Source organism: Asterias amurensis, chromosome 11 (assembly GCF_032118995.1).
Source record: "Asterias amurensis chromosome 11, ASM3211899v1".
NCBI lineage: Eukaryota > Metazoa > Echinodermata > Asteroidea > Forcipulatida > Asteriidae > Asterias > Asterias amurensis.
Window position 1 is genome coordinate 296,945 of NC_092658.1, and position 26,052 is coordinate 322,996.

The window sequence follows — 26,052 nt, forward strand, 5'->3', positions numbered from 1 at the left end:
CACTGCACTTGGGAATGTAACCATCATAGCAATGTAGACTCCTATTCACTTCTAGTTTCACTGCACTTGGGAATGTAACCATCATAGCAACGTAGACTCCTATTCACTTCTAGTTTCACTGCACTTAGGAATGTAACCATCATAGCAACGTAGACTCCTATTCACTTCTAGTTTCACTTCACTTGGGAATGTAACCATCATAGCAACGTAGACTCCTATTCACTTCTAGTTTCATTGCACTTGGGAATGTAACCATCATAGCAATGTAGACTCCTATTCACTTCTAGTTTCATTGCACTTGGGAATGTAACCATCATAGCAATGTAGACTCCTATTCACTTCTAGTTTCACTGCACTTGGGAATGTAACCATCATAGCAATGTAGACTCCTATTCACTTCTAGTTTCACTGCACTTGGGAATGTAACCATCATAGCAATGTAGACTCCTATTCACTTCTAGTTTCACTGCACTTGGGAATGTAACCATCATAGCAATGTAGACTCCTATTCACTTCTAGTTTCACTGCACTTGGGAATGTAACCATCATAGCAATGTAGACTCCTATTCACTTCTAGTTTCACTGCACTTGGGAATGTAACCATCATAGCAATGTAGACTCCTATTCACTTCTAGTTTCACTGCACTTGGGAATGTAACCATCATAGCAATGTAGACTCCTATTCACTTCTAGTTTCACTGCACTTGGGAATGTAACCATCATAGCAATGTAGACTCCTATTCACTTTTAGTTTCGCTGCACTTGGGAATGTAACCATCATAGCAACGTAGACTCCTATTCACTTCTAGTTTCACTGCACTTGGGAATGTAACCATCATAGCAATGTAGACTCCTATTCACTTCTAGTTTCACTGCACTTGGGAATGTAACCATCATAGCAGCGTAGACTCCTATTCACTTCTAGTTTCACTGCACTTGGGAATGTAACCATCATAGCAACGTAGACTCCTATTCACTTCTAGTTTCACTGCACTTGGGAATGTAACCATCATAGCAACGTAGACTCCTATTCACTTTTAGTTTCACTGCACTTGGGAATGTAACCATCATAGCAATGTAGACTCCTATTCACTTCTAGTTTCACTGCACTTGGGAATGTAACCATCATAGCAACGTAGACTCCTGTTCACTTCTAGTTTCACTGCACTTGGGAATGTTTATCCCCAGAACAAATCAGGTAAACTAATATCATCTGTGGACATTGCTAGCATAGTTTGTCGGTCGAGTGTGGTCAATTTATCATTGGTAGAGAGGTGATGCTTGAGCGTTTTAGAATCAATGGCTGCCAGATGGCGACTGAGATTTTATCGAGGATCATAGCCTTCCCTGGTATCTAGGCTAAGCACTGCTATTTATGTAATCATCATAAATGCTAGATTAGGAATATTATTGGACATGAAATGAATTAAGTCAGAAAAGGGTTCTACTGACATTTTTGAGAAATAATAGAAATACATGAAGATGTGTTTAAAAGAACAAGCAATGTTTGTCAGTGTGATTGTGGTATTTTCAATGTCTTTAATGTCAACCCGGGTTTGAATCCCTCTCTGGGTGGCCTGACATTGGTTCAGTTTCATGGTACTGCAAAATAAGACCAAAGTATGAAACTTCACATGTATTATAATAATCTATCTTCAAGTCAATGTGTAAATTTCTTCAATAAAGCTACTACAGTGGCAAAGAAAACTACTGGAAGCTTGAACACTCTGTGTTGGCTAACTTTGACCATTACTTGTGCTGGCTAGCTTTGACCATTACTTGTGCTAATGCAAGGATATCTCTTATAGCTAAGTCGTTTTCTCAGGCGAATATTTAGCAGCTAAGAAAGCAGTTAACGTCAATCCTTCAGGCACTTTGACTTGACAGTCCATTCTGGATAAGTTGTCTTTAAACCAGAAATATACATTGTCTTCTGAAGGGCAATATTTGATTTCAATTGTTCTTCTTGATAACCAAGTCATTTGTATAATTTCCAATCTAAGATCACACCTATTTGTTGCTACAGTCTGCATTTAGATGACCATTCCAACATAATCAGAGAATTTAAGGAACTCTATTTGCTGACATTTCAAGGTTTTGTTTGGTGAGGAAAATTGACAACGGATGTGGTATTTTACAAAATGCAGTCCAGGATGAAATAAGATTCCTGCAAATCTTGACATCAAATCCTGTCTTTCATTAAATTAATCAAGTGGATTTCCATACATAAAGTTGATAAAGTTGGTGTAGTTTGACATTTAAAAGCTGATTGTTGGGCAGCATTTGTCTCGCCTCTGATTGATTTCAAGCTTTTGTCCTTTTCTTATTGTATTTTAAGACACACACATCTTGAGGGAGTCCAGGTAGAGAGACGTGAATTCCTTAGTGAGAGCTTTAAACGTATGGAGATTAATTGAGTCCCCTTTGGTGAGGTTTAAAACTATCAAGCATGGTGTTGTAACAGGAATAATCACAGAGTGTGTAGTATTACCTTAGGGAGAAGATTATAATCTTTAAGAAGAGAGGGAGATGAAGATGTAGATGAACTAGAGATCTTAAAGTCACTGGACACTATTGGTAATTGTCAAAGACCAGTCTTCTCACTTGGTGTATCTGAACATGCATAAAATAACAAACCTGTAAAAATTTGAGCTCAATTGGTGGTTGAAGTTGTGAGATAATAATGAAAGAGAAAACACCCTTTCAGATGCTTGATTTTGGGACCTCAAATTCTAAATCTAAGGTCTTGAAATCAAATTCGTGGAAAATTACTTCTTTTTCAAAAACTACGTTACTTCAGAGGAAGCTGTTACTCAAAATTTTTTATACTATCAACTCATTACTATTTTGAGTATTTACCGATAGTGTCCACTGCCTTTAAGGGATGTATGTACGAAGATGTCTGTAGATGAACCAGAGATCTTAAGGGATGTATGTACATGGGCTCCAGGGTCGATTTACTCTCTTTAGAATTCATGCAATCAATAACTTACTATTGTTTCTGCTTTCCCTTCAAAGTAACTCACTTTAGGCTTCATGCAATCAATAACTTACTATTGTTTCTGCTTTCCCTTCAGAGTAACTCACTTTAGGCTTGGCTTTTGTATACAATTTTAGAAAAATATGAATAGAGATTTGGAACAAGATTGTAGGCATACATCATCTCACATATTGGCTTCTTCAGGAGTTTATTTTGTTAAACTGTTAATTATACAATGTATGTGCTGTGATGTAGATAAATCGATCACCACGTCAATATCTAAACAATGTCTTTGAATATAGGTTTTCCGAGGTTGGCCATTGAAATGAAATCATTTTCCCGTCCATAGAAATTACTCTGAATTGGGCAATTCATTTCTCCAACTGCCAGTTGCTGTGGCAGTAAGTTGGTGCTATGACTGGTCCTTGGGGCAGTAAGTCCGTGCTATGACTGGTCCTAAAGGCCCTGATAGGGAAGTAAGTTTGTGCGCTGACTGGTCCTAAAGGCCCTGACTAGGGAAGTACATGTAAGTTCGTGCGTTGACTGGTCTTGACGAGCCACATCTTAAGGGTTTGAATGGACAGGACTTTAATGCATGTTTCCTGTAACACAATGCGCCTGATGGACAACCGAGGGATACGGTAGGATGGTACTCAAGTACGTGTGCAAGCACACTGTACGTGGTGTGCAGCTCCTAAGGTTCACCCATCAAGTAGACTCTTTGCATACATGATTATGTATAGGTGACTACTGTCCCAATCGCTAATGCTGAATTAGTGTTTCATAGCTGGAAATTACAAATTACCTGAATGTGTATTGTGTAGTGGAGGGAAATATTGTGGATAATTATGTAAATCTATCATTAATCTATACACCCATATAAATGTGGAATTTTGGATTATGAACCAGTTTCCACAGTGCATACACAAACCTGTACAGAAAGCATGCTCAAACATCAGTATTGGTTTGTTTGTTTTTTTACTGAGAGAATTTACTGAAATAATTTTAAATGTAAAATAACAATAATAAAGAAGTTTAATACAGTGCCAATATCGGCCTAAAAATATGTGCATTAAACCATGGAGGTAGTGATTAAACACTTGACTGATAATGCAGACAGGACTATTCCTTGGTACATTACACTTTATATAATGGGTTTTCCATCAAGTTTGATTCATTATTTAAAATATATATATTTTTTTTAAATTAAATTAACACCCAGAAGCAAAAACCACTTCCCTTGCGGGATATATTCAGTTTTATTATTATTCCCAAATCTTTTAGATTAGATGAGGCACCTCTTCCATTTTGAACATGTGCAGCAGTTCGATCATCTTTCTTAAAAGAGAAAAAAATAGTTGAATATGAGATTTCCTGCGGCAGTGACTGGTATATAATTTTGGCTATTTTGTGGTTCTTTCCTCCTTCACAATGAAACCGGAACCCTATTTAGTAGACCCACCTTAGGCCTTTATGGAAACAACGTCTGATAATAATATAGAGCAACCTAAACCCCCTGGTTCTCTCTGACCGGTAACACACTGCTAACCCTATATCAATAACAATATCGCAGTGTAAATGGCATCATTCAATAAACTCTCACAATTCTGCTTTGGTTAAAAGCAATTGGAGCCCGTTAGTGAAATGACATACAGGCCGTATTGGGCCAACGCTAGAAGGCATGCTTTGGTATATGAACCGTGCTTCCGCTAGTCCTCATCACGCATTCAAGCATACACCATTGGTATTTCATGTCATATTTCTGGCTAGTATTGTCATATAAGATTCAATGTCAGGACCAGGTGTTATGTTCTCAAGGATACATGTATAAGAGCTTTACTGGGTTGTACATAGATGGAGCCTGGTATGAGGGAATGGATGGGACATGTATAAGAGCTTTACTGGGTTGTACATGTACATGGATGGAGCCTGGTATGAGGGAATGGATTGGATGGAGTCAAGAAACATCCAAGGATTCATTATAATAATTCTCAGTCCACAGTGGATGGCACACTGATACAGTAGAAAGGCTTAAAGAATAATATATTTTACTTATATTTCAATTGTTGTTTTTTGCATACTTGTTTTGTATTGAAAGCAGAAAGACATTAGGTTCTTTGACTTTTTCTTTGATGATGTAATATAGAAAAATCAAAATAAATTGAAATTTTCTGATGACCTTGACACAATTTCTTCTGAAAATAGTTTAAAGATAAGGTTCGTTTGAATATTTAGTTTTGTTTTTTAAGTGGCTTCACTTTGCAATTAAGAATTCTACATAAGGAGCTAGTATTTTTTGGGTCATGTTTAATAATTATTTCTATGAGAATGCTCAGCCACTATGTGCCATGGCTTTGAGCATTACAATTAACTTCATTTAATTTTGGTTTTCTAAATTTCATAATCAAAGACAAATTCAAAGGAACTAATGTCTTTCAATATAAAACAAAACAAAAACTCAAAAATATTAACACTTGAACAAATAATATAAAGTTTGTTCAATTGAAAAAGGGGGAAAATAGAAGTAAAACAATAATTGAATCAAGGTTTCTAGAAACAAGATTATCATTAGAACCTGCACCATTAAGAAGTCAACCAAGAGTTAAACATAAAACATTTCTCACCTTTCCGCAGGTTCCTTTTCTACATTTTACACTGAATTCTTAGGGTTGAGGATGTTTGTACACTATTACAATGATACATGAGATCATAGAGCAAAGACCGAGATATACTTCAATCTTCTGTAAATCATGAAATTCAAATGGTAATCTGATGATAACAGATAATTATAGAACCCTGGAAATGCAGTTCATTGACACCCCCACAGCAGAGGGACAACCCTGGTTAAATAATATGCAATAAATAAACACATTAGTGTGATAAGAAGTATTTACAGTCCCTTGGAATACCTCCTGTGAGAATGGTCTGTTGCTTGGTTTATAGATCGGAGCATGGAGCATAGTTCTTTCTCTATAGTTGAGGATTCCAGTCTGAATCCGAAGAGGTTGGAATACAAACAAATCAAATTACGCAAATAAGGAAAACAATCTGCTTGAAGTGGGTCCAGAATTTAGAACAACAGGTCTGTGAGTACAACAAAAGAAAGAAACTATAGCTGTGTACTTGATCTGTTCAGTCCAAGTCACTGTTTCATAATGACTTCTGATTGTTTTAATATTTTTTCAATATTCAGAAGCATGGAAGCAAAAGTTTCAAGCCTTCCTGACACACCAACTCACCATCAGTGTTTATTCAGATCTGTTTATTTATAAACTCCTGTTTCAGGTTGTTTAGATTTACATTTTTGAGATAACTTGTGTAATTTTTGTATTAGTTCTATTCTTAGTATAATAAGTGGTGTCTGTGACATTTTACTGAAACAATGGAAACTGGGTTCATTCTTATCCCGAAGTTTCTTTTTGCCAAGTTATTTCCTCAACTTTTGAATTTTAAAAACAAGCAGACATTTTTGATTTACTTAACAGAGTAGGTCAACTTCTACTTCTATTTGTAGATTTCTTAGACAAATGTCAAGTTAGTTAACAGATTGTTTGTGAATAGAAGAAGCCATTTTGTTAATTCATTTATTTGTTTATTTGTTTTGGGAACCACTTTGGTTTTTTCTCTAAAACATTTACAGAGTCTAGAGTGCACAGAAGAGAAAGATTAAATTGACCCCTAAAAAATTGCTAAAGCAAGGATGAAATGTCTTAAACCTATTTCTTCTTGGGTTAGTATAGTAGTTTGGCTTCTTTGTTCACTCACCCTACAATACTAACTCCTGTATAATTCCCCTGGTTTAGTTTCGGAAATTGACTTGGTGGGACCCTGTTTATGCCCCTATAGTACTCTCCGTAACTCTTAACTCACTAGTAGCCTTGAACCTACAGGTGCAAGGGCTAAACGACAATGCTTTTGATTAGACTTGATATGAGAAAAAAACCTCCCTGGATTTATGCCGGAGGGCAAGTTGAACTGGCTGGTCATTTCAAAACATCACACTTTGAATTATTGTCAGGCAACTCAACTGAGATAACAAGAATGCAGTTTATGTTTATTCAGTTTGATTTCAAAACAAGTTTTTTTTTCTCTAGTGAACTCCATACGATGTATTATTGGGGTAATAAATAGAGTTTATAAAGTATGCTATCCGATTGACCTGAGCCTGACTTTACAGGAAAGTCTATGACTTCTTCAAATTGGTTCCAGTACTGCTGTATTTAATGTTTAAGATGTCTGCCATCAAACCAAAGGAACTTAATCATGATGAGAGCTGATCTTTCTTTCATTATTAGGATTTGTAGCCACTTTGAGTTAATTCCAGAAATGTCAATACTGCCCTCTATTGGCCTTAAGATGTATAGTGCATTATTAATTTGTAATCTTGAAGGAAATTTGAGCAGCTGACATTTTGATGTGGATAGACTGTGGCAGGTTCAAACCAATTACATGGAGGATCCTTTCCTTTCAGATTTACCCTTTGGGGTATTAGGTCTGCGAGTTGCAGTGGTCTGGTTGCACTGCTCTCTTACACAAATGGCTTTTTGCTTTATACTGTGCAGAAACACAGACTTCAGTTAAAAGGATACAATGAGGTGAATAATGTAATCCAACTTTTAAAACAAAATTGTTAATACAAATTCAGTTAAGAAGTGACACCTTTTGTTGACCCATTAACAAGGTTGGAAGTTGACCCCAGCAACTTGAATGTTTTTGCGGGTATCAAACTGTATTATACAAGACTGTTTGTGTCATTTAAAAAAGAAACATGTTTTCATAAATTTAGTTTAATACAGTTCAGTGTAAGAATGGAGCTATACAAACTCAAAGGAACATTGCTTTAGTTAAATGAAACCACCAAAAGTGCAGACTTCTTCATAATTCATTAATCCAATTCACCGTTTCCCCAAGTCACGGTACTTCCCAGCTTGTAATATGTGGTTTTACTGGAAGCCAAGAGAGGGTATTTCATCTAATAGAATACCAACTTTCCAGCACACTTTGTATTTCTGTGAGTCAAACTAGGCGCTTTGTATTGGATCTGGAGATCTTGAGGCTATATTTTGTGGAGGGACTGAGCAGTGTTTTATAAGGTTAGGTAGGTCTTGGTCATAGTGCACCGAACTATCAAGTGTGCTATGTCACGAGCAGACCTCATCGGTATGTTTATTCAACACATAAGTGAGCAATGCTTAGGATTTCAGCTAGTTTTATGCAGACTGCCTACTAAGTAGAAATCCCATTAACTGTATATAAAGGCTGCCTTAAGTCTGTACATCAATTTGAATTGTTGGTGGTAAATCAAGCTGATTTTTTGATGAACTGTTATACTTTTTTGACTCAGAGTTTTTTAAGATGAGGTATACTCTCTCATAGTGATTTCCACCGCAACAAAATCATGATTTTGTTTAGCATAATAATAATAATAATAATAATAATAATAATAAAAAACATTTATATAGCGCCAAATCCATTAAAAATGCTCCCAGGCGCTTTACAACAAGAAACAAAATTCCAAATATTAACCTAAAAAACTAAATAATTAAAAGGTACACACGTTATAGGACCACACCTATTTATAGATTTAATTTAACAAGCACCGTTCTTTGCAGAAGCCCTATATGAAATTGTGATCTCAACTGATTTACTGATCTGCCTGCAGTGTTATACATTGTTACCTTATTACCTTGTTTCTGTTCAAGTAAGTGTACCGCAGCAAGTGATTCTTGTAGTATTCATGTAGGCCTACACAAGTACAGCATCTCAAATCAAGATCAGCCGGTCTCTCTTGGTATTGAATGAAAGACAAACAAAATGGCTGCTTTGTGAAATCGTTTTACATAAAGTAAATCTTAAACACATGTTCTTGACAAGGAACCTGCAAAGTGGAAGACGTGTGATTTCACACCTTTGTCTGTCTTACGGTTATGTAAATGATCATTTCAGTAATATGTTGTGAAATAAGTTACCTGTAAGGGTTGAGTTTGTTTTCCAGGAAATACACGTCATTACTTCTACCATGCTTCTACTGTAGAGGGTATATCTCGTTTAATCCCTTACTTCGATGGGTACATTATTTGCTCTACCGTGTACTTATCCCATCAATTCCTGCTAATAGTTGTAAGCTGTTAACCTTCAAGATTTGCCTGTAGTATATCAGAACTAAATGGTCCGTTATATATCAGAAATGGATTGTGTGTGGGGGGGGGTAATCTTGTGAGGAATGTTTCTTGTCCATTTAGCTGTGTATTGTTTGTCTTGTGTGAATTGTAAAATGGAATTCTCTGGTATTAAAGGGACTTAAAGTGGTTGAGCTTTCTCTTTTATTTGTAAAAGAGAAGGTGCTAACATTGTGACACTGACAGTAATAAGTTTAGAGAAAAGTGGCCATGTTTAATGTATGTGGGCCTACCTACATGCATTAACAAAACGTTACCTTGCAATAACGAGCATTTTACAGCATTGGTCATAGACTCACTATTTCAGTTGGAAGATTAATCTTTCAATCAAGGTGTTGATAAGTAGCAACATTATGAACATCTTACAATACTGTCTTCTTGGCTGAAGACTATTGGTCAGGATACACACTCTTCCTTCCCAGTTATTACATGTATTTCAGTTGGAAGATAAGTCTGTTATTCAAGGTGTGACAAGTAGACAATGGCTTCTTTGGGCAAGACAGACAACCAGTGTCTTGCTAGACCAAAGTGTTTTTTCTTTTCTATATTTGGAGTGTTTGCATTCTCACTGTAAACTAAAGATACTGTCTTTCAACAATTCTATTTTCACATTACTCGGTTTTCTCTTTTTCTAATCATTGTACATGTATTCTCCTTTGGGTCTTACTTTGAAATGTAAAAAGCAAGGTCAGTGGATTCTCAAGACGTCATTTGCTTCACAAAGTACTCTTGGATTGTTCTCTTTGATCCTGGTTACCACTGAATTCATCTTTTAAACCGTTTGCCTATCCCAATAAATAATATTTACTTACAGTTCTCAGCAGCAGTTAAAATGTCTCTCAACTACAGTGTATATTGTATCCCATATAACTGTGAGGAGAATAATGGTCCTTCTTAGAACATAAAGGATCTTTAATACCCCTAAGCTATCTATCATTACTCTATTATCAATCAGACAATGCTCTAATCTTACTTGATCCTCCCACCTTCAATGCCTTTATAATCAGTGGTAACACTAGGACCCTACAGACCATCCCTACAATAGTAGTGGTACACCCCATGTCAGAGGTCAATCTCATCATGATCTCTCATCAAGTAGTATTGCAAACTACTGGGAGGTTATTGTTCAGTTTAACTCTATGGTTTAATGCGGTTGGTGAGTGGTTCTAGAGCACTACCTACCCAGTACGTAGTCAATGATTACAGTCACACAGTGTGAGAGGGAGCATGCTGACTGATTACACTTGATTAAGGATTATCATCGGATCAATTTAAAACCTTCATCAGGAATTGTTGTTTTGTTCTTCCGTTGGTTGGAGCATGGTTGGAGAGAGGAAGCAGTGAGTATGTCAACCTAGTAGTTAGTGGTGTAGTGTCTGGTGAAGCTTGCTTGTTTACATCAATCAATCAAGGTCTCTACATACATGCAGGTGTATTGGTTATCTAGAGACACAGACAGACAGGTATGTGATGATATTTAGACATTACTATCAGATAAAGCTAGCACTAAACATTGCTTGTTGTGTAATGCTGGTGGAAGGAGACCCTGGACCATCCTGGACTAATGAAGGAACAAGCTGAAGGTTCTTCCGCCACTTTCTCCCTTGCCTATAAATAACTCCCCAGTAACAGTATAAGGATCTGGACTTAATGATTAGAGAAACAAACAAGGACAAGACTTGGATTGGAATAGAAGTGTGAAGTTGGTGTCTTGAGAAAAGGACGTGTGTAATCAGTTACAGCAGCGTACAGACAGAGAATACTGACCAGCGTATGTTGATCAATCACATCAACTCTGCATGTTGCAGGTAGTTGCCTTGCTCGCATAGGAAAGATTAATACCCTTTGAATAAATACAAATCAGTCAGTGCTGAGAGTGACCGGAGATTGAACGATGGTTTAACTAAAGCTGTCATCAGCTGACTGTGTTCTTGATATAACAATCGTGGGAGTCAATTCTGAACTTGTAGTTGGAGTTTGTTATTGTTTCACCTTTGACCTGGTGGACTTGGGACTGCCCCATATGGTGAGTATACAATGAGAATAGGTGTTAACTTGAATGACCTTTGAACTAAGTGGATTGTTGATGTTTAGAGTGGTTAAAAATATATTTGTTTGTAATTTGTACACATGAACGTGAATGTGTATGTATACTATGCACAAGTCTATAAAAATCATTTTCCATTTCCAAGTCATCTTTGAGCAGTAAAACCATAGTAAGATAAAACTTTCTTTAAAATCAGCTTTTCTCACGATAGTCATTTAAAAAAAAAAACTTATTATATTGCGTGACCCAGGCTTATTGTTATGTTTGGGAATGAGTAAGGTCATAGTTTGATAAAACACAGCCTAAACTCCAGACACTTCATTCCATCGAGAGGCCAGAGTCGTACTTTACTTTAATAACAAAATAATGTGACAGCTAGTGGCTCTTGTCACTATTGTTGACATTACAGAAACCTATGTCGCATTCGCATTGATATGAAGTTAGTAGCGCAGCCATGACGGTGCCTGGCAAGGCCCTGCCCTTGGCCCTATCCAACTGGAATAACACTTCCAAACCACTCATAATGTTACTGTGACTGAATAGTCATAATGTTCTGTTCTAAAATAGAAATGAATTTGTTCATAGACAGAACACGATGGGCGGACACTCTCAATACAATTTCCCATTGAATCCCATATTGTTAAGTCTCCACATTCGAAGGTCATTGTAGACTAGAAGTGTTATGGAAACAATAAGGTTTAAACACATTGTACATATGCCCAGTGATATAGCACACGGCTGGCTGGGTAAGTATTGCCAACGTCTGTTGATAAGTGACACAGTTTCTGTTTGTCAGTTGTTGCATCGTGACAATATGCCATATGTAGGGAATTTTAGGGTGTTGTCTCGTTGAAAGAACAGGCGTCTGTGCTCTGTGATGTTGAAAGGTACAGTTCTATTTCATAAAACAAATCATAAAATATGCTGCAAAGTCATGAAACCTGAAATAAGAATTTCTCAGAAAAAGTAAAGCACTTGCATATAATTGAATTTCACTCTAATAATTACAATGTATTAACTCATGTATTCCTTTGTAAGAATATGTAATTTAAAGGCTTGATCTCAATATTTCATATATTCCTTTTTTAATGGCCAAATAGACAACGTAGATACCGGTTAATAATGTTACCATTTTACTCTCAAAATTTGCATTTAGTATAAATAATTCAAGTCTCGTCTGTGTCCTATGGACTGCATCTATTACCAAAAATGTAACAACTATATATTTCTGAGCATTCTGTGTAGCCACTAATTAAAGTTCAAGACCATTTTCATGATGCAAGGGGAAATCCCAAATAGATATTAGAAACGCTTTGAATGGTCACAGAGGGTCAACGGCAACCAAGCCAATGCCCTGAGGTTGCCTTAGTGAAATTATTGGCCTAACCTAAATGTCCCACTTATCTGAAAGATTGAAAAGCTCAGTATATCATTTAGAACAAGTTGTTGACCTACTTGGATCAGCGATTGGGGGATGAGGAAAATGAGAGCCAAGATGAAACTTGGCACAGTGATTGGCAGAGGCAAGGAGGATACTGGCAGCTGCATGGGTGATTGCTAAACCATTAAAGGGTTAGGACTGGGACTGCCCCATTCTGACTAGATTTGGTTACAATGATTTGAATCAAAGAAAAACAAAATAGCTATATAGTCATAGATTTTTGTCTTCATAAATGATGTCGTGTCGTATAATGCCATTGCTCATTGGTAACTCCTTTATACTTCACAAGATGTAGGCCTACCATTCCAACCATCTTGAAGAAAGTGACCATGTTTGCACTGTCATCTTCTTCCCATTAAGTCCACATAATTCCAAACTGTCAGGGCCGTGATTTCTTTCCATCCAGTGTCCCAAAGGCAATTTACCCAGTCTACACAATGCACCCCCCCCCCCCCCCCAAAGTAACCCTGTGCAGTTATTTACAAAGTCTCTCAAGCCAGATTTGGTAGAACTTTGTCACGGACTAATATATTGTAAACCTTGCTAGTCTTACTGCTATTGGTACTGGTCTATTCATTCTAACCCTCCTGCTATCCGCTATGTATTGTACTGTTGCAGAAAGAGAAAGCTACTCTGACTCACTACTTTTCTTGCTTTGTGTACAAAGGCCGGAGTGTCCACAGTGAGAGGTCTCCTCTTGTCCTCTACTTTTCCATCTGAATGAGGTGTCATTCTTTGGCCCTTTAGCCGCTGCTATGTGGCTGTTTTGTGTGAGCTAAGTCGGTGGTTTGCGCTGGAATGTTGGCTTACCTACTACTAGTATCTCTAGTTATGTCAACTTACGTGTCAAGACAGATCTATGGTAGAACCATTTTCATGTGAAAAAAAAAAAACGTCTTCATTTTGTGCAGGAAGGAAGAGGTCGTTTGGTCTGAAATGTTTCTTGGATTTTTTCAAAACTAGGGGACATTCTTGAAATATTGTTAAATAATAAGACGACCAATACAAAAATCAAGGCCTGCCCTGGGCTGCATGAAAATGCACACCTTCTACTAAAGTGCCAATTAATCTACCTGCAATATGTAAACCACTCTAGGTACAAACTACAGACCATCATCTTTAAGGATTTAGGGTCAAGAGGAGAAGCAAAGGCATCTCAATACGTCTTACATGGTGACTCATTTTAGTCTTTTTTGATGAGTTACTCCTTAAGGCTGCCATCTGCATTGAATGAAACAAGATGTAGACGTGTAGAGAATGATATCAGTGAAGCTACACTAAACCTAAACTAGCCTTGTCTAATGTGTCATATGATCAATGGTATAAAGGCTTTCTTGAATGACAGAAAGAAGCATGAGGAATCTTGAAAGAGGATGTAGAGAGAGAGAGAAGCAGGCATCAATCTCATTTGAAGCAACAAAACCTTCTTAATTAACATGCCTACAAAACATCAAAATGCAAAACATTTCTTGTTAGCAAAGCTACATCAATAAATGGGACCATGGTTGCTTCTTAATGACTTATTTTTTCCCCTTAGCTATAAAGACTTTAAGAGCCCCAATAAGCCTGCAGTACTGCTATAAATACTAACATAATATCACCATGGAGCAAGGACATTGGCCAACCCCTTATTTTGAAGTATTTTTTATCCCCAGTCACTTTAAAGGATTACCTCTTCAAGGTTGATAGATGTTTTTGTTGAAGTTCCAATCTCAACACCCTGATTTAAGATGCTAAATTGTTATGTGTTGTTGAGTCTTATGATAATCTCACAAACACCATTTGAAGTTTAACTGGCCTTGTACATTAAGCAGTCATAGAAATTATTCAGCTTGGACATTTATCTTCTTTATCAGTATGTTGAATACATTACAATGGAAGTTCTGAATTGGCAACATCTTTTTTCCTTTTTGTATGTAGAGATAAATGCCATTCCTCTTGTATTAGCTCATCCTTTGGGGGTTTGGCCTCTCATTGATTCAATGTATATTGTTGACAATAACTAGGGGTTTGTGAAGACCAAGCTCTACAGTCTTAATACAACCTTCTTCTAGACTATTGATTATGGAGTATCTAAGCTAAGAGGTATAGATCAAATGGCTTTTGTTTTGCTGCTATTTCTTGAAGAAATATTTACAGACTATTAAGCTGACCTAGATAAATGATGAGATGGCTGGTGTTTGGGGTCATGCAGGTGCACCTGCTCTGATGAACCTAGTCTTTGTTAGATGGCCATTTATTGTTTGTAATTACCTGTGTTATTAGGTTCTAGTAGTAGCGATCACAGTCGCACCATTTTAATAGTTACACTGCTTCTATCAAGAGTTGCTTAACACTTCCAGCATTGGAGAGGGAAAAAAGGTCTTTAGAGTTGAGAAAGAGGTTGCTCTACTTTTGATGTCATAGAGTGGCACAGCCATGTATGCCTTATAGTTTAATGCCCCTGACTATATGGACTTTCAAACCCTAACTATAGAGCAAAGACCTTGTTGAACAAACTGCATAAATGTAACCAGTGACCCCAACAAATCAGATGTAGTTGACCCTAAATTGATTAACTTTGTCCACTCAGCAGGTGTGCATGTAATTAGCAACAAGGCTCTTTATTATTTAAATTGCCCATGGTGCCTAAAGTTAATCCTCATAAATGTAGAATTGTTAAGTATGAATTGTGGTTAGATGAATAGATGTCACTGCTACTAATCTCACACCAATTTATTACGCACCAATCTGCTCACTGTGCATGTGATATACATACTTATTGATATGGTCCTCTACCAATATTGAATTCAGTTTGAAAAAAAAACAAAACGAAAATGTTGCTAGGCAAACTAGCTTTCTGATAAGTTGCATACTGGTGTTCTTCTTATTAAAGAATATCCGGTTACTCGGTTGTAATTACAGAACTATCCGGTTTATGAATAGCTATTCGCGCCCTATGCGGATATCCGGTTAAGAAAAAAAAGGCATTCGCGGTTACGGATAGGAAAACCTATTCGCCATTAACCGGATATTCGAATAATTCGCCCAGGCCTAATTGTCTGCTTGGTGTTATAAAAGAATTACATGTATTATGTGCACGATAGAAATGAATGGATTAATAATGCACCTCGTGTGTCATTAAGTGATGCTCCAGGCACATACTTTAATTATAAATCTCATTATCATTTTCCCAGTCATCTTGTGATTGAGATGATTTCAAGGTCAGATTCCACACTGTTTAGTGTGTTCATGCTGCCCGGTGTAGGCCTAAATCAATGTATATTTGGTTTGTGGTAATGCCATGTGTGTATCTACTTGCTGGGTAGATGTTCTTTTGACAACTTGTCTTGCTCAATTATATTCTTCGGAATTCGGGAGACTTCTCTATCACAGTGGTGTAGATTTGGGGAATTTGGGAGACTTCTCAGTTCTGAAAAGAATTAACCTGCTTATTAGCTACACCTGCGCGGAAGGTAGGAAATCGGCTGGGACTAACCCCTACTTTTTCTTAGTGGATGGAGGGGACGTCTGTGTTCATGCTGTGTGGTACTCCAAGATGAAGAAAATCCATCAATGTATGAATGTGGGAAAGACTTTCCGGAAGCATCTACACTTGAAGATGTTAACATTATTTATATATTAGGCTTACATAATGTACATGCACTTTCCATTGGTGGTCTCAAGGGAAGCACAGTTATACAGGCACATACTTTACATGTAGTACAAGGTTTAGGCAAATCCATACCGTTTCATACTTGCTATTCATGGGTCGTCATGAATGTCAATTACAGACTTACTATATACTACTGCCCTTACCATGGTCATACACCACCCATGCACCACCATAATCTTCAGGTGCATGCTCCACCATAATCTTTAGGTGTATGCTCCACCATAATCTTCAGGTGCATGCTCCACCATAATCTTTAGGTGCATGCTCCACCATAATCTTTAGGTGCATGCTCCAGCATGACAAGATTCAACCAACACTCCAAGCCTTATGGGAGTGAAAATATCCCCCAGACTCAAACACATACAGCAGGTATTGAACAGACCAGAGCTTTACCATATTGATGTAAGTTTATAGGGATTTACATATTAGGGATAAATAAACAGTGCATGGTAACCACAGGGAGTATTCGGAGACACCAGGGGGCAGAACTCCAGCAGAGGATATGAAAACCAAATACATAATTGGTTATTACTGTTGATCTTGTTATTTCAATGAAGGAGTACCTCTACTCAACACCTTGTTGTTTTAGTATGGATAATCAACATTCCACCAAGCTTTCTTGTAAAGTACAGTTGTTCAGTGGTGTCACTTCCTGGAATATTTCCCCCTTTTGGATTGATTGTGAAATAGTCCAGAGATGTCAAGTTGTTCTGGCCATGGATTATATGCTGTGTATGATGAGTCAATCTAAGCCATGGTTGAAAGATCATACCCTTAAAATGACTCGCTTAAACTGCACTGAAAACAACAGTGTATATTTTAAGAGAGATTTCAATTTTTAAGGTGCTTAGTTTTAATATGCATGTTACAAATTTGTTTGATGTTGGTTCATACCAATAGCTTGTATGTACATGTACATTGGTCCAGGTGGGAATCTCATATTAAAACATCTCCCAACATGGCGTCAAATTTCGACAAGACAAATGTTATCGTTTATCCTCTGATGTTTTTCACTGAACGTAATGTTAGTTTTAGATCTTTCATTTGAGAAAGTTTTAACAAAATCAATCCATTTATCTTCAACTTATTTGTTTACTGATGATTTACAAATTTTTAATTTCTTTACAATGTAACACACACAACACTTACTCACACACAACAAACAAAGTGATGTCAAGTTAGCTATTTATAACTGGTAGTTCATGATTAGAAATGATGGAGTTGTTAACATAAGGAATCTTTGTTTGAGTTGTTCTTAAATGTAATAAACTCCCCTATAGAGTATCTCCAACACTTTATTGCTAGATACCAATCAAGTAGATTGTGATTTACCTATAAATCATAGCTCAATACATGAGTTGGTTGAGATTGGCCTAGCTATGCCCCTACCATAGGGACCCATCAGTCAACTCAATATGTCATAGCTCTCTATACCAGCTTGCAAAACAATTACACAGATCATTGACTAGTCAGCTGGGGTCAAAGGTCAGAATGTCAATGTCACTTGGCACTATTCAATGATGGCAGACCCTGTTTGGTCTCGCCATACTCGTACCATTGACTTTGTCAACATTCGATGGTGTCCAGATCTCATATAACACTGGAATTTGAAGAAGTGTTGTTAACATTGAAATTACATGTAGGCCCAATTTTGCATCCACACATGATATAATATAGGTTTTTTTAATTATTTAAAACTTCTAAAACTTTGAACAATAAAACATCTTGACCAGGAGTAGTCCAGAGAAGTACCACAGTTTAAAAACTGTCATCAAAAGATGTTCTTCCACAATGGAAAAGTTTGCACCTTTTCTATCTGAAATACTGCGTTATGTAATATCTTTTGATATGGTGAGACTTCAAGGATTTCCCAGTACAGCCCAGCATGTATTGGCTCTAACGATACATACCTATAACCTTCCTTTTAAATAGTCTATTATGAGCTACATTATCTTCGCTCCTGGTGTTTCCTCTGTCACTATCTTCATGGTCATTACATGCAAATTACATTTCCTTTTAAATGATTGACCTTTGATAACAAGAACAAATTGAGTATCTACCAAGGTATTAACTTCAGACAAACAATATTTTTGCATAGTGTTTGATAAAATTTGGCTTTTAGAAATTGAAAAACTAATGATGAAAAGAAAAAATTATTATATTACAAATGTTTTTGAGCATTTTTGTAAGTGTTGTTTTAGACAATAAGCAAATTGAACAAAATAGTCTACCAATGTGCTACTGTAGGCCGCGCTATTTGTGGTGTTTTTCTAACTGCAAATAAATAGTTATAAAACTATTGTCATACATGCAAATGAGGAAAGTTATAAAGTGAAAGTTTATAGACATTGTTGACATCCGTCAGATGTCCTTGTTGTTGTAGTCAGTTGTGTTTTGACATTGCAGTGTCCTGTGTTTGCTTTTGTTTCCTTTACTTTCCATGAAGTTTGGTGGTGTTGGTGAATAGTGAGGCTTCAATGACCCTGAATAACGAAAAGGTACTGAATGAAAACAATTTAGCAGCGACCTGCCTCTAAGTATTAGCTTCTCTTTTTACTAGTCTGGTAGGTTTTTTTTCCTGGGCCATATTTTATGTTTAAAATATGGCCCAGGAAAAAAAACCTGGGCCATATTTTATGGTTTTCTTTCAACAATGTCATTAGCACACATGTGTAGAACTGGAATTTTAATTCAAACTAATTTAATGGGGTAAAGGAAAACAAATATGAACAAAGAGTGAATCATAAAATTGGTGGAGTTACTCTTGGTTATAGGTTGGTTGATAATTTAATTAAGTTGATTTTAAATAGAACTAGAAGTAATAACCAAGTGAAGGTAATGAGAAAGTGACTTTTTCCTGAGGAAGTAGAGAAAAGTAGAGCGTGATTGATTTGAGCAATGTGTACCCCGTGATGGACAAGTACTGGTACTTAGCTAACACTGAAGATTTTCACTGTTTCCAGATGCACCTTTAAATCCATATATCCAGGGACACGAAAAATGAGAAATAAGTCATCATTTTGACATTCCCATGAGCTCAGAAGTAAATAAATAAGTGTTGTTTCCTTCATGAAGTACAACTCTTTAAAACTCAAAGCTGATTTATTTCATCGTCTGCCATTAACTATTTTGTTTGCATATTTTTTAAACTTTGAGAAGTGTGTCCTCCATATTCATCTAATTGCAAAATCAATCAATACTTGGACACATGCTGGACAAGATGCGATCCGTTGATCTCCACATCTGTTGTCATTAGTTTCATTTAAAGGTTTCATCTTTGCACGCACATCCAAGAAGGCTGATAGAATATGTACAAATGTAGATGTGAAAGAAACATCACAGCCATCACAAATCATTCTTTCCCTCTGGACAATACACTATAAGGCAGTGATTGAAGGAAGTTCTAGAAGTAAACAAATTCATCCAAATCTTTAAGATGCCTCACCCTGTATTGAACCATGGAGGTAGGATGAACTGTAACCATGGAGGTAGGATGAACTGTCCAACAGGATGCCTTCAGTTTCTTGTCTTGACAGATGTAAAACACCATGAAGGAAGCTCCATTTATTTACAGAGTCTCTTGAGACTGAGTCAAGATATATAACTAGTGACAACTATTCCAAAGATATTCCTGAAATGTATGCATCTCTGTGTAGAATAGGTTTAAACAAGTCATAAATCATAATGATAGGAGAAAAGATCATCATTTTGTATGTTGTGGATTGAATTGAAACAGCTGTTATTACCAAATTCCAAATAATTGAAGAGTACATTAACTGACATTAACTTTGAGGCAATGCATATTACACTTAATGCTCTACTACTACATGTACATGTGCAACAGTACAAACCTTACGCTGAACTCTGATTTTGATTTTCACATTTTCACAAGTTTTTCTCATGATTTGCAATGATTTCCATCCCTCATTAGAACAGCTTGATGCGATGTTTGTTCAACCAAAACTTGAAAGTATTTTGTTTACTTCAACACAATTCCATTTCTCGTCAAAATAATTTCTTTTAGCTGTTATCAAGGCTATTAAAATTATCCCTTTAATGGCATAAAAATTTTCAAGGATTATCTATAATTACTCCAAGCATCCCAAGGATTCATCGTAGTTGTGTAATGATCGCTACTGCAACTTTATGGGTTATTTTGATTGTGTCTGAGTGACACAAACAAACTAATAAAGGGTTTTCTCTGGCTGGACTTCATTGCTGATAATTGCAAAGTGACCTGTCATTAAGTTTGGTAATGTCAGGAATCTAAGCTCGTTTAGATCACCAATTCCTGCATTAGGGGTTTGTTAACGTTTCTTTTGTTGTTGCTTTACTATTACATAACTTATGTAAAGGATTCTCTTTCTGAAATGAATACTGTCTTTCCATTGATCAGAGAGACTCTGCTAATTTACAGACAATACTATATATCCTGCTGCTCTTATTAACTATAGATGAGTTATAGGTCAGTAATTACTATCTTGTTAAACAAAAAGTGCAACATATAAATAAGATGATTAATTTATCATGCAAATGAGATCTTCCATCATTCTAATGGTCTTGTCTCTCTGATCATTAGCTTTGCCATCTTGGTGATGAACCAAGTAGCTGTTGCTCCATCAGTATTCAAGCAGTCAAACACTGTGAAGGTGTGAAGAGCCATTAGAAGACTCTAACCCAGGCTATCTAAACTCTTACCAGCTTGCTCTTATTTAACCCCCTGTCAAACCTCAAGTACTTCAAGATAATGGGATTGTCTCTTGCTGGTTTGCGTTCATTTGCTGTCAGACAGTTTGCCTCCAATATATCTTTTGTCCATGAATAGATCATTGGAGGTAGAGACTGTCTGGTGATGATGAGGTTGATAAAGTAACACATGGTGGTCAGAGACAACTAGGGACCAGTGAGTTTAGTGGGTAAGATGGCAGGCTACATAGGTTAGTTGTGATAAAGGTTTAGATGGTTACTGAATTACTGATGCCAAAGGATGATGAAACTTACATTGTGTGATTCCAGGAACTTCCTTCCTGTACCAGGGAGGTAGTTAACACTAACAGTGGTACTGGGTAGGTGGCCAAATGCCAGAGAAATGGATGATGTAGCATTGGTCCAAATGATTAGATTTTGCTTTCACTTTCAACTTACTTTCTAGCAGTATTTGCAACTGGTTCATGTGACAGGTTTTTTCTAACAAGTTAAGGAATTTCCGCATAAACAACTCCTTAAAATTTGGTTTAGAGTAAACAATGGAGGCCATGCCCTTAAAATCCAGCCTGGTACCTCATAGTGTGCAAATACTTCATGTCACATATCAAGTGGATGGTGTTTCTTTTGTCTTGAATGATGTTCATGTCAACATTGCAATGTTTGTACCTGATGCAACCAGTCAGTAGTGGTTGTGTTTGTACCTGAAGGAACCAGTCAGTAGTGGTTGTGTTTGTACCTGATGCAACCAGTCAGTAGTGGTTGTGTTTGTACCTGATGGAACCAGTCAGTAGTGGTTGTGTTTGTACCTGAAGCGACCAGTCAGTATTGGTTGTGTTTGTACCTGATGCAACCAGTCAGTAGTGGTTGTGTTTGTACCTGATGGAACCAGTCAGTAGTGGTTGTGTTTGTACCTGATGCAACCAGTCAGTATTGGTTGTGTTTGTACCTGATGCAACCAGTCAGTAGTGGTTGTGTTTGTACCTGATGGAACCAGTCAGTAGTGGTTGTGTTTGTACCTGATGCAACCAGTCAGTAGTGGTTGTGTTTGTACCTGATGGAACCAGTCAGTAGTGGTTGTGTTTGTACCTGATGCGACCAGTCAGTATTGGTTGTGTTTGTACCTGATGCAACCAGTCAGTAGTGGTTGTGTTTGTACCTGATGGAACCAGTCAGTAATGGTTGTGTTTGTACCTGATGGAACCAGTCAGTAGTGGTTGTGTTTGTACCTGATGGAACCAGTCAGTAGTGGTTGTGTTTGTACCTGATGGAACCAGTCAGTAGTGGTTGTGTTTGTACCTGATGCAACCAGTCAGTAGTGGTTGTGTTTGTACCTGATGGAACAAGTCAGTAGTGGTTGTGTTTGTACCTGATGCAACCAGTCTGTTGCATACCAGACACACAACACAACACTTTACTCCAATCACTCCGAAACTAAATTGCAAATGATAATATTTACTCCTGGTAGATTCAGATTACCACCCTGGCTATCTATTGTAAACATCAATGAGTATTTTGAGGTCCTAGATATGTTATTTGTTTGCAGTACCCAGCTGCTACCAATTGCTTCAATATAAAGCATTGTAGATTCAACCAATTTAGTGCAGGTGTTTTCTGTGATTGGATAAATCATTACTGTGTGGAATATCCTTGCTTTCAGTTCTCTATGGTAGCAGCATCTATGTGTTAATTGCTTTCTGTAAGCAGTGATTCTGATGGGTATGGTGTAGCGCAATGTGTGTGTATTCAGAATCTACTTTTTCTCTTATGAAGTGGGATCAGAACATGTGGCCCTTGCCATTTGTCTTAACTTCTTGTTTCATTTGTTGTCTCAGCTTCTCCAGCTATCATTATGTTGCAAGTGGTGTTGGCAAGCATGGCTGATGGCTCTGGTACATTAAAGCATGGAGCAATAAACTAGTAGTGCACATGGTTGATCCACGATTTCATGTTTCAGATATAAAGTTAACATTACATTTAATCATCACTTTTTAAAGGTGAACCCATCTCAAAATTACCTGCATGATGATCAATAATAGTTGATGTAACATCATCCTTTTCTATTGGTGTTAAAAGTCAATGTAAAAAGAGCCTTAGATGTACATGTAATTGTCCTCATTTCCAAGCATGCATGAAGTTTGAACATGTACAGTACAGACAAGACATGGATAACCCCCAAGCATTCATCTTGGGGTATCTGAGAGAGTGGTTCATCTTGGGGTATCTGAGAGAGTGGTTCATCTTGGGGTATCTGAGAGAGTGAGACCGAGCACAGGTGTTTCACCTCCTACCTACTAATCAGATTGGTGTTGAGAAGGGAGGAAGTTCTTCTCATGATATTTATTCAGTTTGTAGGTCAGATCAAGATTGATATTGGCTTAGAGATCTGGGGCAGGATTGGCAAGTTTTATCCTTCTACTTCTAACTAATATTTGTTCGTTGATGGAATGGGAAAGCCACGGATACTCCATCTAGCTTAAGCCATTGAAAAAAGCGACCTGTGAACTTTGCAGTAGATAGTGTCTACCAGACTGGTTTCTACTGCTGGTTTTATTTCCTGGAAGTAGTTAGTTAAATGTTTTTTATGGTACATACTGGTACAATAGGGTAGACTAGCTGAGTAAAGAAGAGTTGTGTGTGTTTCCTGGTCCTATGTACCATAGAGCTTTCAAACACTGACCACACATGTCAACAAGATTCTCATTAAATTACCTCCATTCCTGGAATTCAGGTAAAGAGGCCATCATTATCGCAAGTCAAGTGATTTGTTTACGTTGAAAGTACTTGTACCATATCTGGCACAAGGTTCAGTGAATTTGCACATTACCAATGCAGATACATGTAGCTGCGGAGATGAACAAAGCTAAGATGTTTGATAAGATTTAAGGATGCACTCTCAATCCAGGATGCATCCAGGATGCATTGGGCATGGGGGCATCTACTGTATAAATACACCTGTCTTTTGTGATGTCTGTGCATGTCTGTGAGGGGCAGGAACCATCTATAAGATGTCTGTGCATGTCTGTGAGGGGCAGGAACCATCTTTAAGATGTCTGTGCATGTCTGTGAGGGGCAGGAACCATCTTTAAGATGTCTGTGCATGTCTGTGAGGGGCAGGAACCATCTTTAAGATGTCTGTGCATAGTTTGTAATGACAGGTGAGTTAATGGTCCTTGGTGTGATGAAGATAGTCTGTGTCAACAATGTAAGGAATGTGTGCCAAAAATGACTTTGAATTCAGGCACGTGCCTGATGCAGTATACAGTGGTGGAGATCACTGAGATGTGGCAAGAATGTGCTTGAATTCATGGATGTCAAAATGATTGTAGTTAATGTCGGGGGGGGGGGGGACCCAACAAAGGTTGGTCATAAGTCCTACTAAAAACAATCATTCCCAAAAACACTCCTCAGAACACCATCCAAGATTTTGACCCTTTGAGAAAGAGGCTGCAAGTGTTGAAACGTGCGACCGTTTTTTCTTCTGAAATTTGCTCTTCAAAATTTACCGTAATTTAATTTCCTCCCTCCATGCTTGAAGCAAAGTATTTAATAAAAGTAAAATCTTGACATAATTTGTGGAATGAGATCAGTATCTGGAGCTCAAGCCCTTCTGCTAATGTCTTTATTCCATTCAATGGATGAAAATCAGTAGCTGAAATAACCATATTTTTTTTTCATTTAGTAATTACGTACATGGTTGTTATTGCACGTACTGAGTACCCTTTCAAGACAACTACAGCGTGACAAACCTATAGAGGCAAGAATCTTGAATTAAAGGTCACATCTTAAAATAAAACATTTGTCTGTCATTTTGTCATCAATTCACCACCCATTAGTCTTGTGACATCTGAATAAAAGAAATAAACCATTGTGCAAACTGCAAAGTGTAGATGCAGCCATTAGTGATGCTAGTCATTTACATTACAGTCTGTATTTGCACTATCCTGTGCTACTAGAGCATAGACGTGCTTGTTTACTAATTCTGTTTTGCTTCTCACAATGTAGTGAACAGATGAAGGGTATTTGCTCTGAGAATGCCATTTTGCTTTTAAATGACCACATTAAAATGCAAGTATGCAAATGACAAAACAGAGATAGTTTTGCTCTTTTAATTACTGAATACTGTTTCCAAAAAGTAAGTCCTTTGTGAGTGTGAGTCATCTATACATGTTATTATCTCAACTCGGCTGCTGACATCTATGTACAGATATTAGTAATCATAATGAATTGTAACTAGCTGTACAGTACAGGCTTGTTAATGTTAGTCAGTTTACTGGTCCTTGCTCTATGGTTTAGGTTGTACATAGTTGGCTTGATTGCTTTGGTAGTGTTACACAAGCGTGGAGTGACAATAATGTTGGTACTGCTCAGTAATTGGTTGTCATTAATTCAATGACCCCATGGTACAATTGATATATTGCTGTTAATTATTACTTGAACCATTTCAATCATCTGACTGCATTATGAGTAAAGTACTTGACCTACAAATACATGCTCCCAATCTGACACTAGGATTTCTCTGTTTCCATTCAAATGAATGTCACTGAAATGAAAATGGACTGGTTCCTAAGATGATTAATTAAAACCAACTTGTTCATTACATATACCAACCATTTAATTGTCATTGTGGAGGTGAGGAATCATACTAGATACAAAGGTGGGTACATTTTTAAAAAGGTTTTAGCATCTTAAGGACATTTGTCAAAATTATAGATTTGAGTAGTGAGTTATTGTTAGTGTTGTATGGACTGATTCTACAAATCATATCTAAAATATTGCAACATGAAGAAATGGCATTGACTTCTCTAAGTACACTTTTCTTCTAAGGTTTATCCATAGAGTTATAGGCCTTACCATACACAACATGCCCAACGAAGATGGAGCTGGTACAATGTAAACCAATACTGCCATTAACTATCAAATGTTAGCAGTGTATTGTATTGTACATTATGAAGGATGTGTTCATGGAATATGTGACATCTCATGGGTAATTGAGCTAGGTGTAAACTAGATGTGTCAGAGATATCAGGTGTCTTTGTATTGGCC

General features: G+C 37.1%; 1 protein-coding gene across 5 annotated transcripts in view; it reads left to right on the forward strand.

Moving 5' to 3' along the window:
- Positions 1-26,052, forward strand: part of LOC139943717 (uncharacterized) — a 129,490-nt gene that overhangs the window by 74,038 nt on the left and 29,400 nt on the right. Inside the window, exon 1 of one of the 5 annotated variants that reach the window (XM_071940468.1) lies at positions 10,325-11,185. The exons of the other annotated variants lie outside the window; for them this stretch is intronic. The gene's annotated coding sequence lies outside the window, so the exon portion shown is untranslated. Of the gene's footprint in view, positions 1-10,324; positions 11,186-26,052 lie in introns of those variants that run through there. 5 annotated transcript variants of the gene reach the window in all.